Source organism: Lonchura striata, chromosome Z (genome assembly GCF_046129695.1).
Source record: "Lonchura striata isolate bLonStr1 chromosome Z, bLonStr1.mat, whole genome shotgun sequence".
Lineage (NCBI taxonomy): Eukaryota > Metazoa > Chordata > Aves > Passeriformes > Estrildidae > Lonchura > Lonchura striata.
This window is the reverse complement of record NC_134642.1, coordinates 60,747,319-60,760,620: the sequence shown is the minus strand read 5'-3', so window position 1 is coordinate 60,760,620 and position 13,302 is coordinate 60,747,319. Positions and strand designations below refer to the sequence as shown.

At 39.4% G+C, this 13,302-nt stretch overlaps 1 long non-coding RNA gene across 1 annotated transcript; it reads left to right on the top strand.

Annotated features, from left to right (window-relative positions):
• Positions 1 to 6,896: 6,896 nt before the first annotated feature.
• Positions 6,897 to 10,968, top strand: LOC110467772 (uncharacterized). Its single transcript, XR_002464914.2, has 4 exons — positions 6,897 to 7,781; positions 7,927 to 8,278; positions 9,058 to 9,452; positions 10,150 to 10,968. It is a non-coding gene; the product is annotated as an uncharacterized LOC110467772 (long non-coding RNA).
• Positions 10,969 to 13,302: the final 2,334 nt, after the last annotated feature.

Genomic DNA, 13,302 nt, shown 5'->3' with positions numbered 1-13,302 from the left:
GGGAGATGGCAAGGTCTTTGCTATAGTGATTAGGAAGTGGTTCAGCTTAAAAATGTCAGCGCAATGAGAAAAAAGAACTGCAGGGTTGCTTCTCTATTTTGAGAAAGCAAACATTGCACCACCCAGGAGTCCCCTGGGAATCTGCTCTTGAGGTCTCAGGAGCTGCATGTTGCATGGGATCACTGCAAACACTAGAAAAGAGCAAGCTGCTGAAAAACATTCTCAATACTTCAAAGACATTTACAGTGTGGGACACCTCATTTGGTTGTTTTTCATGACAGTCATTACTAGGAAATTGTCATTAAAATGTGAAGGGTGTCTAGCGAGTACAACTGAGGAAAACAAGTGTGCTACAGGCAGCTGTTGCTTTCCAGTGCTGCTTTGTGTAAATTGGCTCATCACTCCCACTGCACCTACCTGCATAGTGTGAGTAAGCAGCGTGACTTGGTGCCAGCTGCTACTAAGAATTCTACTTGCGCAGAGAAAACATTGTGGCTTAGCCCCAGCTGGTAACTACCATGCAGTTGCTTACTCAAAACACCCTACCCCAGTGGGGTGGGGAGGAGAACTGGGGGGAAAAAGAAAAGTGAAACATTTTTGTTAGCAGTTTAATTATTGAACTGGAGTAAAATGCAATAGTAGTATTAGTAATAGTAATAAAAAGGGGAGAGAGTGAGAGAACTAAAGAAATGTAAGTAATGTAAAGTATAGTTGCTCACCACTTGCTGGCCAATGGCAAACCCAGATAGGCCCTCTTCTGGATAAGTCCCCCAGTTTATATACTGTGTGTGACATTGTCTTTTGTGGAACATCTATTTGACCAGTTTGAGTCCCCTGTTTTGCCCGTGCTCCTCTTCACCTTTTTGTATGCTTCCTCACTGGCAGAGCATGAGCCGCTGAAGAGTCCTTAGCTCAGAGTAAGTACTCTTAGCAGCAACCAAACCATCAGCATATTATCAGCATCATTCTCATACTGAATCTAAACACAGTGCTGTACCTGCTTCTAAAAAATACCTACTCAAATTCCAGCCAAAACCAGGACAAGGACTGAGCTGAACTAATCGCTCAGGGTAGGAAATGAGATTTATCAATCCTCTTCTAAAGTTCCCCTGGCATAATTTTGTAGGCTTAGACAAGACTTCAGCCAGCAGTTGTGTTTGGTTTAGCAACCCACATAACCTTATCCAAGGCTATTTAACTTTCCCTGGATATTCTGCCTGTTTTCCAGGTGCCTTTTGAGAAGAAGGTGCCTAATCTACCAGACCTGGCATGTAAAGCCCTGGACTCTCTAGATGTGTTTCTTTATTTTTTTTTTATTCCCTGAGACAGGCACATGGGAGAAACACAGTGTTCTCAGAAGGCTAAACAAAGTTTTTCAGGCAAATTTTAGAAAATAAGGGTACCTGGCAAATTTTTAAAAATTCAATCGACATAAAGCATTTCATAGGGCATTGACTTAGTAAACTATAACCCATTCAATTTTAAGTTAGCCAGATTTCAAGAAGAATTTAGGGAGAGGGTGTTTGTGCAACTGCTTTTGTCTGCTTTAGCCTCCTGGAGCCCTCCCTTTCACATAGGGCTTCTGGTGTGCCAGTGGCTGATAACCATTCTGGAGCTGGACTAGAGGCTCCAGGGAGATGGGAAATGGAGAAGTGCAATATCCCACTTTTTGCAGAGCTTTCATTGCCATCCTGCTGCACATGTACACACTTAGTTGTTTTGAGCAAGTAATGATTTTCTCCAGTCTCTTACACTGGAGTCACTTGAAATCTCAGGTGACAAAATGAGAGCAGATGAACCCACCAGAGTTATCTTGCTGTACATGCATGCAGAACTTACTCAAATAGGCCTGGGATGTATTTTGCGGTTCATCCTGTCAAAAATACGTAATAACCCAGGGTGCTCTGCATGGGCCTCCTCCTTTAGTACCCACCTGCTCTGCTTCAAATGAGATTCTAAGGTTCATCACATTGAAGTGAAACTGCAGGGATGAAGCATGTTTCTGTCTCCAGAAACTGGACCAGAATCCAAAAGGTGGCTGCAGAAAATGTTGCTGCTACCATGATGCATATCCATTGAACATTTTACTGGTAGGGAAATCATCAGCAGTGCCACAGATGCTCAGTGCCTCAGTTTCCAGACGTTTCAAGTGTCAGTTTCCAGCAAGCTGAAATGGTCTGCAGTTTAACAGGCTTCGTGGCCTTTGCCATGGAGTGACAGAAGATCTGGAAACATCCCAAGCCTAGTTAGGCAAACTGCTCATCTAGGTATGTTGTCAGTGGTCTCCAAAAGGGGAACTACATTTAACTGAAGCAAGCCTTTTGTTATTAGCAAGGGTTGAGGAAAAGTCCCCTCTTAGGATGCTTTGGAATGCTGAGTCCTGAAGAATTCCAAGGTGTGGAATGACCAACTGCACATCTAAGTTAGTCTTTATCCTGATGAATAACATAGGAACCAGCATGTGTGGCAATAATACCATTTATCTTTAAAAAACCTGTAGCCATTAGAGATCAGATACTCATCCAGTGTGTTATGCACAGAAGTCACAACTAAGTGACAAGCTGCTGTCCAAGGCATTGAGATGAACAAGTGCATAGGGGAAAAGACATGCAGAGCATAATTTTTAAAAGATCATTCACCTTGTTAGTGTAGCTGAACTGGTAAATTTAATTCTCAGCAAATCATGAGGCAGGTCACACAGCTCCTCCAAAGCAGAAGGCTTTGTGCCTTGAAGTCATAGCAGTTTCTTGTCCATTAACTGAAGAGTCAAAAATGAACATACATACATGCACATGTATGTGTACGCTCACCTGCATGCACTATGTTTATGGGGAGAGAGGGAGAGAGAGTAGGGGGGAGAGCACGAGTAAGCTGACAGATGCCTCTTGTACCCTGGGAGAGGAGAAACACAAAAGCAAATACTGTGCATCTCCTGCATGCACGCCTATTTTATTTGGATATATGAAAGAAGGAAAGAAACCCCAAACAACAAACCACTGGATGGATTGGTGTCCCATATGATTTATGAACTACTAAATTTAGTAAAGTAATTTTACTCTTGCTGGTGTATTGCAGGTTCTTGTGCAAGAGTCAGTAAGAAAAAAAAAAAAGTAAGTTACTTTCTCTGTGAGAGGATGTACAAGTAGCATAAAATAGGTTCAATTAATCTTTTCGTCTACTGAATTTACTCTGGATAAACAAAGCATTTATCAGATTGTATGTCTTAGAAAGATAATCAGCCTTATAAACTGCTTCACAGTTCTGCTTTTCTCATTATTGTATTTCAGATAGTTTTCTGAATGGGAAAATTGTTCAAGCAAAATGTTAAATACCATTCCTCTGTCATTTTTTTGCATAGATCTGGCAGCATCCTTCTGAATCTCAAGATATGTAGTCATTATAAAGCTTGTATTGAACTGTTCATCTTTTTTTGCTCTTTTTATCAGGTAGTCTTCTTTTGTGGCGGGTAATTTCCAGAACTCCTGCTTCACTTGCTATAGGAATCACACAGATGATTAAATACAGAGGATCTCAAGCTAGTGATTGAGCTGTGTTCAGGTAACATGTACAGGCAACCTCTACTGCTTTACCTGTAGCTATAGATGTTCTGTCATGACAAAAACCTGTGCTCTAAACCACATCACCAAGATCATTACAGAAGAAACCTGTAATTTTAGGCTGAGGCATTGATGAGTGGAAACAGATTTTATCAATCCCTTTATATTGTTCATTTTTTCAAGAAGGAAAAAGGAAATTTCTACATTTCTCATAGTAACTTAATGCAGAGATAACTCAGTAGGATTCTTTGACTTTTGCTATGAATAATGTCATAGTAAACAATTGGATTAAATACTCCCAAGTTAAAAAAAAAAAAAAAAGAAAGGGAATAAAAAAGGGGAAAAAATAAAATAAACTGCTGTCTTTTAGCACAGGCCTATTGATTGCTACAGAGCAGTGTTGGAAGACAGTGTACAGTCAGAAATCAGCCTTGTGCAGGAAACAGCCAGCAGTGCAATGAAGATTGCCAAAGAACAAATTGCTGTCACAGAATACCCCTACCATGTCCCACAGGCCAAACAGGTGAATGATCTCACCTCCTGCACAGCACTAAGCAGATGTGTTGAAGTAGTATGCAGTACATTATCTGTGTTGTAACCATAGCTGCCAGAGATACTTTCTTATAAGAATGCCTTGTTGTCACCAATTAGAGAGTATAATGGTCAGTTCCAATTCCATCATAACTGAAGCTCATAAATAATAAATTTTGTCAATGATTAGTAACATCTCTACCAAATGGCTAACAGCCATAGTGCTGGCATTTTTCTTCTGATCTTTCTTCTCCTCTTTATTAATCCTTTTCTCCTTTTAGCACCTTTTCCATTTGTTCTGCAGGTTCCCTGAACATCTCAGATATTTGATCAGAAAGGGCAATATGGGCAGAGTATGAATCTTGTGAAGTTAATGTCAGGGCCGTTAGGGCATTGCAATCTAGCCTTCTTCCCAGTTCTTGTCTGCCTACACTGATGTCCAGCTCTGGCACTGCACAGCCATTAGCCTGAGATTGTAGTGTTGGGGTGCCAGGGCTTCTCCATCACTTGTGGGCTGTGCGTCAGCTCAGCCCCACTGGTTTGTCCTTGTGCCCAGACTCCCAGTCCTCAGCCAAGCAACCAGCTATTGGCACTTGCTAGTATTTGGTGGAGGTACAAACTGGTTCAGTTTCCTGTTACCTTAAGCTTTGTGCTGCATGCCTTGAGTCTAGTTGTGTGCTGCCCTGTTTCCACATCTTGAAATATGACATTGCCAGTACCGCTTAGCAGTGATCTAACAGGAGAATCTGGAAAATTGTCAGAACAACTTTGTGTCAGCCCTGCCATGCTTTCAGGTTGACTAAAAAGGACAGGGAAGTAAATGTCTCTGCAATGGTGAACTTTCCTGCACAGTTTCTCTTCCCTGTTTTTCCATGGTCTTTCTTACTTTAACTTAAATTTATCCATGCTATGGCTCATTCACTTCTGAATGTACTTTTGCTCCATCTGCTCAGGCAGTTTGCTTTCCTTTTATTTATATTGAAGTACATAGATGTATCAGAAATACAGCTTTAATTGCTCTGCAACTCTCAGATTCTCTATGCATAAAAAGAGGGAGAGGGACCTTTTTATTTGAGCAGATCATAACAGGACAAGGGGCAATGGTTTTAACTGAGAGAGAGCTGTTTAATTTAGATATTATGGGGAAATTCTTTACTCAGATGGTGATGAGGCACTGTAACAGGTTGCCCAAAGAAGCTGTGTATATGCCATCCCTGAAAGTGGTTAAGGCCAGGTTAGATGGGGCCCTTAACAACCTGATCTAGTGAATGCCATTCCTGCCCATGTCAGGGGCATTGGAAGTAGGTGATCTTCAAGCACAAACCATTCTATGAAACTGAAGATTCAGAGTGAAGTTGAGAATAAGCAAAGTAATAATATCCCAACTGGTTATAATTTCTTTTTCATAATAGGATCCAAAGTGATATTTCTCAAGATTAAACTTTGCTAATATCTGTAGGCATTTGCTTTGCACAAGCTGTTTTTTGTAGGGGACTAAACAAATCAAATTTTCAGTCTTTTTTCTAAAGACAACTTTAAATCCAAATTTCATTCCTAATTAATAGAATTTCTCAAGAAGTATGCTATTTTCATACATGTATACACACTGGAAATATTGTAGAGATGAAGAAATTACCTTTTTTCCAGGAGAAGAGACACAAATGAGGATAGGGTAAGTAATTTTTCAGCCATCTGTCTTCTCAAAACACTCAAACAACATTCATACCTTGAGTTAAACCCCACAGCATCATACCTTCTAGACGTGAAAATAAGAAAGCATGGACAAAATTTGGCCAATATTCTCTGTCTGACTCTAACTCTATACAATACTATGCATACAAGCAACATTTAGGTTTCTTCTGAAGATCTGTTGAAGTGGAAACTCCTTTGGCAGCCTTGCAGCTTTTATGGCTCCAGGGTAAGTCTTGTGAAAAATGTAGCATATAGAAGAGAATCAGAAAACTTCATAATGTTAACAGGACATTTGAACAGCAGTATAACTTTTGAGCTGAATCTTTTTTTTTTTTTTTTGTGAAACAACTGCTTCTTTGAATTTTCACTGAATGCCATATAAGTGAGCATTTGCATGTATAAGGTTATATCAGACATAGTGAAATAGACTTACAGACTTTCTGATGAAGTCTATCAGATTTACTAGTGAATTATTTTATTTCTGCAGACTTTGTGAACTATCTTATAGAATGGCATTTCTGTATATACAGAATTTGTGAGCAGCTTAATACACAGGAATAAAAATGAAATATATTCTAAATGTCCTTCAGGTACTTCTTTTAAAGTCAAGACAGAGAGTTAGTTTTCCTAAGACATGAGTTAGAGTGGAGACAATTCTAGATAAGCCACTCCTGAATTAGATCTTATGGGAATGTTAGGAATATTTGTTTTATTTTAGCACATTTTAGAGATCTCAAAAATGCATTATTTTTCTAATTTTCTCTTCTGGACTCTTGACTCCAGACTCCCTGTCATATTAATGAGAAAAACTCAAAATTTTAATGACAGCTGTTACTGTGACCTGAAAAGAGCTTTGTGCAAGGTGGAAGTACTGAGGGTGCTGTCAGCCTTCCTGGGGCATGAATATAAGAGCCAGTGGTACCCTGTGCATCATTAGAAATATCAACACTTGTCTTCATCTACAGAAAGATGAAGAACTACAGAAAGACCCAACAACTTTTGGTGTTCTCTACTGAATGTGGGAAGTACATTAGGTCAGACAATTATTTTCCCTCTCTTTGTCTGCCTGAGCTGGGCTTTTGCCTGGCTTCGGGGTCCAGGAAAAAAAAAAAAAAAAAGAGCATGCAGAGAACCTTAAACCCTTTGGTTGCATCTTTTAATAGCACTTTATGATTTCTTCCTGTTGTATTTCTTTTAAGTTTAGGATTAGAAAAGGATATTGAAAGGCCATTTTCTTGAATTGTGGAATTTCACTGAATTTTTGGAAGGAATTTTCTTCTCTTGAAGTATCTTGTGTGATGTTTACACAGCACAAGATTAAAATGTTTCCTCTATCCTCACACTTCCTTCTTCTGGATGAAAACAGACATAATTGTTTGACTATCTTTATATGCAGCTTTTATTTCTATCTCTTTTTCTTAAGTCTTCTCATATTTCCTGGTTCCAGTACAGCCTCTGTATGACTAATTGATCCATCTTCATTAGGCTGTCATCTGAGTAAATGATTGTCACAATGTATAAATACAGTGTTTACTGAAAAAATAGGATTTTAAGTATTGTGCACTTTCAATTTATAATTATGGTTTTTTGTTATGAACTGTACTAATCTTTAATCTGTTTCATTGCTGTTTCATAAAAAACAGATCTGTGAGTTTACCTCCAGTACTGTTTGGACCTCCTTGCTTCAGTCTCTGGCTATTATTAGTGCACTATCTCACTACTCAAGTATGTGGCTAGTGAATTCTGGAAAATTCGTTGTCTGGGATATTGTTGATATCTTTCAAATACACTCTGCATGCTTTTGACTGTACTGGTTTGCACACTTCCAGATTTTTTTTAGAAGTATTTTGAGTTTTGGCTAAGATCTTCATGGTTATGGACTAATTTCTGATGGATTTGGCCTTTGAGGTGCTGAAGTCATGAGCAGAGCCAGCCAGAGGCTGCCTGAAAGTTCCAGAAACTTCTTACTGGCAAATCTGTTTCCCAGCAAGAAATTTCCAGGTTAGTGGTTTCCATACATTTGAGCAAAATAGTGCTTTTTTGCATGGTCTATGTCTGTCTGAGCACTTCACCTATGCAGTGATAGCTGAAGTACCTCTTTTTTTGCCAACGGAGTATGTATCTAATACTGGCTTTTTTCCCCCAGCCTATCCACACCTCCACTGGGAGTGTTTACACTGTGCTCTCAAGCACATGCTGTTACTCTTGGGGTGTCCTGTGCAAGGCCAGATGTTGGATTTGATGATCCTGGAGTGTCCCTTCCAACTCAGGGTATTCTATGACTCTCTGACTCCAAACCCACACCTCACAGTACAGGAAATGAGAACAGTGATCTGATTTCTTGGCCAAGCCCTGACAGACTGCCTTCAGAAGGAGAAGCTGGGAAACTGATTTTTAAGAGTGACTCAGTAGCATCATCTGCAGCCCACCCCTGACTCAAAACTACCAATCAACCTGTACTGAATCAGGAAGAAATCTACATCCCAAATTTCCTGCATGTAAGTAAGTTCATGTCTCCTCCGCAACCTTGTGTGGATGATAAAGCTATGATTTGCCTCTATCCCCAAAACTGCAACACTACTTACATTGCAGCTTTAAGGAGTTTTTAATTATTTTGAAAATGGTCTTTCTAGTTCTGATCACTCTTAAAAATGTTGCCAAGCAAGAGTATAATCTATTAAAAAGTCAGTCCACCAGCCTTTGTTGCTCAGCCTTTGCTACCAATCTGTTACGCTTGTCATAATAAGTTGACAGATTGTTACAATAAATGGCACAAATTTAGGGTGTTGTTTTGTTTAGCCTTTGTATGAAACACAGTTTAGTAGAGAAATATAAAGTATAGCAAATGAATTCTGAAAGAGAGTAGTTAAAAATTGTTAGAATAATATTTTCTACTATTTTTTGTTTACTTGGGGGACTGCAAATTACTGCAAGTGGTTGTGACTACTGAGGAAGTAAATATTGATAAGGAACTTATTGCCTGAAAGCAAACTAGGAATGTGAATATTTCATTTACTTACTCAAATTACTTAATTGGTAATTACTACTCATAAGCAAGTTCAGATAGTGCAGCCTGCCCAATATTCAGCCCATAAGAGGAAGCAAAGCTGTTCTTTTCCAAGAAATGAAAATGCCCAGACACTGGTATATTTTTTAATAGATATTCCTGTTCGGTCTGATTCTCCACAGAGATCTGATATTTTTCTTTCCCTTCTTTTTTTTCATCCTGGAGAAATCTCTGGGCAGAGATGTAACTTTGTTGTCACTCCTCTTACAGACACTAATGCGTCAATGGCCCTTTAAAAGTTGTGCTACCATGTATCCAACCATATGTGTCAACCGACTCCACTGCCATCTCTTGGGAATTTTGACTCGTGGCATAGTTAAAACCAAACCAGGTGCTCAGGACTCCGAGGCTTCCCCAGTACCTCCCAAGAAAATCTTTGTCACCTCCAGACTTACTGGGGTTTCACCAGATGAGCCATCACAGGAGCTCATCTGGAAATTTCATCTCTGCAAGCTCACCATCGCACTGGTTCCCATCAACCTTAAACGCCGCCCTGAGCTCGTGGTTTGTCTGACTCGCACCGACCTGAGACCACCTGCAGAGCCCTTGGAGAGAGCAGCAGCTGCACAGCTTCAGAGCAGCACACCAAGCTAACAACCCATCAGGTAGGGAAAGAATTTCTATCCTTCCTTTTCCAACGGGTCGTGGAAATTGACCCTTTGAAGTATTTTATGGCAGTGCTCTATCATGGGTAGATCTCAAGTGAGAGTCAGGTTGAAAGTGTCAAGTCTCCTAGGAAGAGGGACCTTAAATGTGAAAATTTTTTTGTTGAATTTTCCTGTCCTTGCTGCAGATTTGGTGGGTGTTCTGGTCATTTTCCAGACAGTCTCTTTGCTGAAGTGTAAGGGCAGGGTGAAAAATACTGCCTGACAAGTGTCAGTGTAGGTGAACTCCCTTCTTCCTTTGAATGAAGCTAAACTTCAGTGACAGGCTATTGCAATGTTTAAGACTGTTTGCCCTGCAAATCAAGCCGTGCCATTAAAATGAGCTCTGTGTGCCCCAGAACAGCTGCAGCTGCAGAATACAGCCTCACCCACAAGGCTGTTTTTAGAATAAATTCACTGTATAATTTCAATGTGTGTGTCTGAAGACCTGGGTTCTCCCTGGGCGAATGCACTTTCTGTGGTCTTTTGTGATGAGAAACCCAAAGTAGCCAAATCCAAAAGCAGCTGGGAGATAGGAAAGGCTGTGATTTTGATTATTCCTTTGGAACAGAGGGGGAAAACCTAGCAGTTGGGTTAAAGACCAATAGTGACCCAGCCTTCCCTTTGTTTCCTTTTTGCTTCCGTCACTGCTGCACAGCTTCCTTATGCCAGAACCTCACTGCTGCTTCACCGGAGGATTCAGAGCTGCCTACAGGCCTTTCCAGGAGAAGTCCAAGTCCTCAAGAGCATGACGCTTTCTGAGCACCTCCCAAGCAAGTGTTTCTTTCTACAAGAAGATCATCTGAGTGGCTTGGGGTGCTGATGTTCATTGAATAGGAAGTACTCAGCACTATAATGTTGTTCTTACTATTCAGCACAGACTCATATTTTAGTATATTACTCACACTTTATTCTGAATGCTGATCCTGAGATCAGCTCAGCCTGTTAGATCCTGCTGCTAAAAACATCAAGGTTGTGGGTACAGTCCCTGTATGGGCCAAAAGTGGAATTTGATGATCCTTATAGGTCCCTTCCAACATAATATTCTGTGATGCTGTGGCCTACTAATTTCTGTGTGAAACTCAGGTGTTTGTCACCCACTACATTGTCTTAATGTGCTCCTACAAACACTCCACAATGTAAAGGAGCATCATGATTGCTTTGCTTTTACTGATGATAAATGAAAGCATGGAAGTCAAACGTTGTGATGACAAACTTTTTCAAGTCAGTACAATGTGATTTTTTAAGTTTTCAGGACAGAATTTCAAGTTACTGAAGTTTAATTGTGAAATCTCAACATGTATGTGAACTGGGATGCTCAGGGTTAGAAGTAACATGCAAATAATTCATGAAAGTTTTGGCTTGGAGCTCTGGGTTTTGGGTCATTCTGTTTGGTTTGTTTGCAGGAGTTTGTCTAGACTGACCTATAAAAATTTCAGTAAGACTTTGTGCAATGAAAATTAAATTCTCAAGGATATGTTTCATGTGTTTTAATTTTAAGGTCTTTCTTCTCTACATCAGTCATCAAATACTCCTCTCTATATATCATTCAATCTCCACAAACCTTTGAAAGCTTTGATCTCATATTCCAAATGTTTATTACAATTTTCTTGATAACATCACTACCGTTCAAGCATACTGACTGTTCAAAATATAGTAGGAAAAGCACTCTGTCGATTTACTTACACATAAAGATGTGCTATATCTTGGTGGAAACTGCAGTATTCCCAAATCATCTTTTAAGACTGCTTAGGAGTAATTCACCTACCCCCTTATGCTACTTTACAGCATAAATCTCTATGTTGCATGTTAGAAACTATGAAATTAACAGTTCCCCTGCATTTGTCTCCTAGCCTCAAACTATTTCAAAGGCATGTATGCAAACAGACTGAATTCATTAATTATACTCCAACCCTTGAGGGCATGATCACAGTGAACAGCACTCCTGCTGCCAGAGGAAAATATTTCAATGTGGAATGATTGCAAGGGACCCCCAGACCTTGCAGATTCTATTCTTATGCTCAAGTCAAATCAAGGGGCACCTTTCAAGGATCCAACTGCTTTTTAAAGAAAACAATCTGCTTTGGAAAAATTGTTTCAAAGCAGAAATGTGTTGTGTGTTTCTGTCCTTTGTCTTCTATCCCTAGAGCTTATCCTGGAAGTTGAAAGAAGTTTCCTAAATTAAAAAAAAATATATTCATAATTAAGCTCTCTTCTCACAATTTTTTTCTCTTCTGCAGTAAATGGAAACTGGACAAGTTTTATTCCACACATAAGGAGGATTCTATGGCCTTCTCCCATACTCTTGTAGTATTTTTTCTTGGACAATCTATTCCAGTTACTGGGATTTTCTGCTGATTTTTTTGGGGAGCTTGGTTTGGTTTGTGTTTCAGTTCTTTCAAAGAACTGAAGCCAACTAGTTTTTAGCTTTTGTACTTTGATTTCTGTTACTGCCCTGGCTGAGTTCATCTTTACCACAGGCAGATGTTCTCAGACTGTGTCTTACAAGTGTTCTCAGAAAGTTGTCAGGCACATTTACATATTTATCTAGTAACAGGTGTAATATCACCTAGACTTTTTTCATGTAACATGTCCCAGTTCCCTACTTGATCATAAAAGTTAAGTCCTGCTTGCCTCACAGGATATAAAATTGTTCTCTGGAAACAAACTTTTCTTTTGTGTCAGTGAATTCCCATAGTATTACTAAAACTACTGTTCTGTCAGGATACTGGAAAATGCACGGCTGATATTAAAACAAAAACAAAACGCAACCAACTAAAACCCTAAACAAACAAACAAAAATGTTAAAAACTCAGTACATTACACACTACATTAAGCCTGAGGAATTCTTGTTTAATTTAAGAGTAACCTTATGACAGTTGTATTGGAGTTCCTGTTTTTCTTCCATACTAGGCAAACTCTGCTAAGGTTTGCAAATATAAGTACTAATGTAAGGTTTTTGCACCCTGTAGGTAAAGATGTGTCTCTCTTTGGCTAATTGGCCTAATGTATTTTTTTCTGGAAAACAGCATAGAGCTCTATGTGTTTATACACTACAGTTTCATGAACTGTATATAACTGGTTACTGTATATTCTCAAATCTTATCTACAGTTCCAGGCACTATCTATCTTCAGAAATGGACCAAACCCACTATCTGCCAAGTTGTAGCTGTTTTGTAGCAAATGTTTCCTGAAAACCTGCAATATCACTTACTACTTATATTTGCAGGGTCAAATATTATTTAATTTTTCTATTCTTTTTATTATTATTTTTGCATGACTTAGTGCACTACTGAGTGCAGTATGCAGTAATTATTCAGAAATAAGGTTTATGCAGTTCTGTTACAGACACTTCTAAGGTACCAAAAGCAAGCTTTCACACCTCAGTTGCCGGTGATCTGCAGCTCTACTGCAGCAGCAGTCAAGGAATCAGCCTGCAAACACTCAACAAGGAGCACAAACTGCTCCTGAGGAGAGCACTGCCTCCCTAGAAAGCAAGACAATGGAGCTGCTAATATTCAACGTCTTTGATTTTTCAGTACCTTCTAATTGAGTACTGTGCTACCCAATAAAGAGATAGAACACATGCTGTGAACACTGACAGGCCTTTTTCTGTCTCAGATGTTGTGGCACCTGCAGTTTTAAAAGCACTTGAATATCATGATCAAGATTAATTTGACTGGTGCTTCATAAATGCAAGGGAATGACTCCTTCATATATTTGCAACAAATTGTAGCTCTCCTGTTTTGGAATCCAACTTTTCATCTTCACTTTCTTGTGATATCTTTAAACTCCATTCCAAAAAACTAGC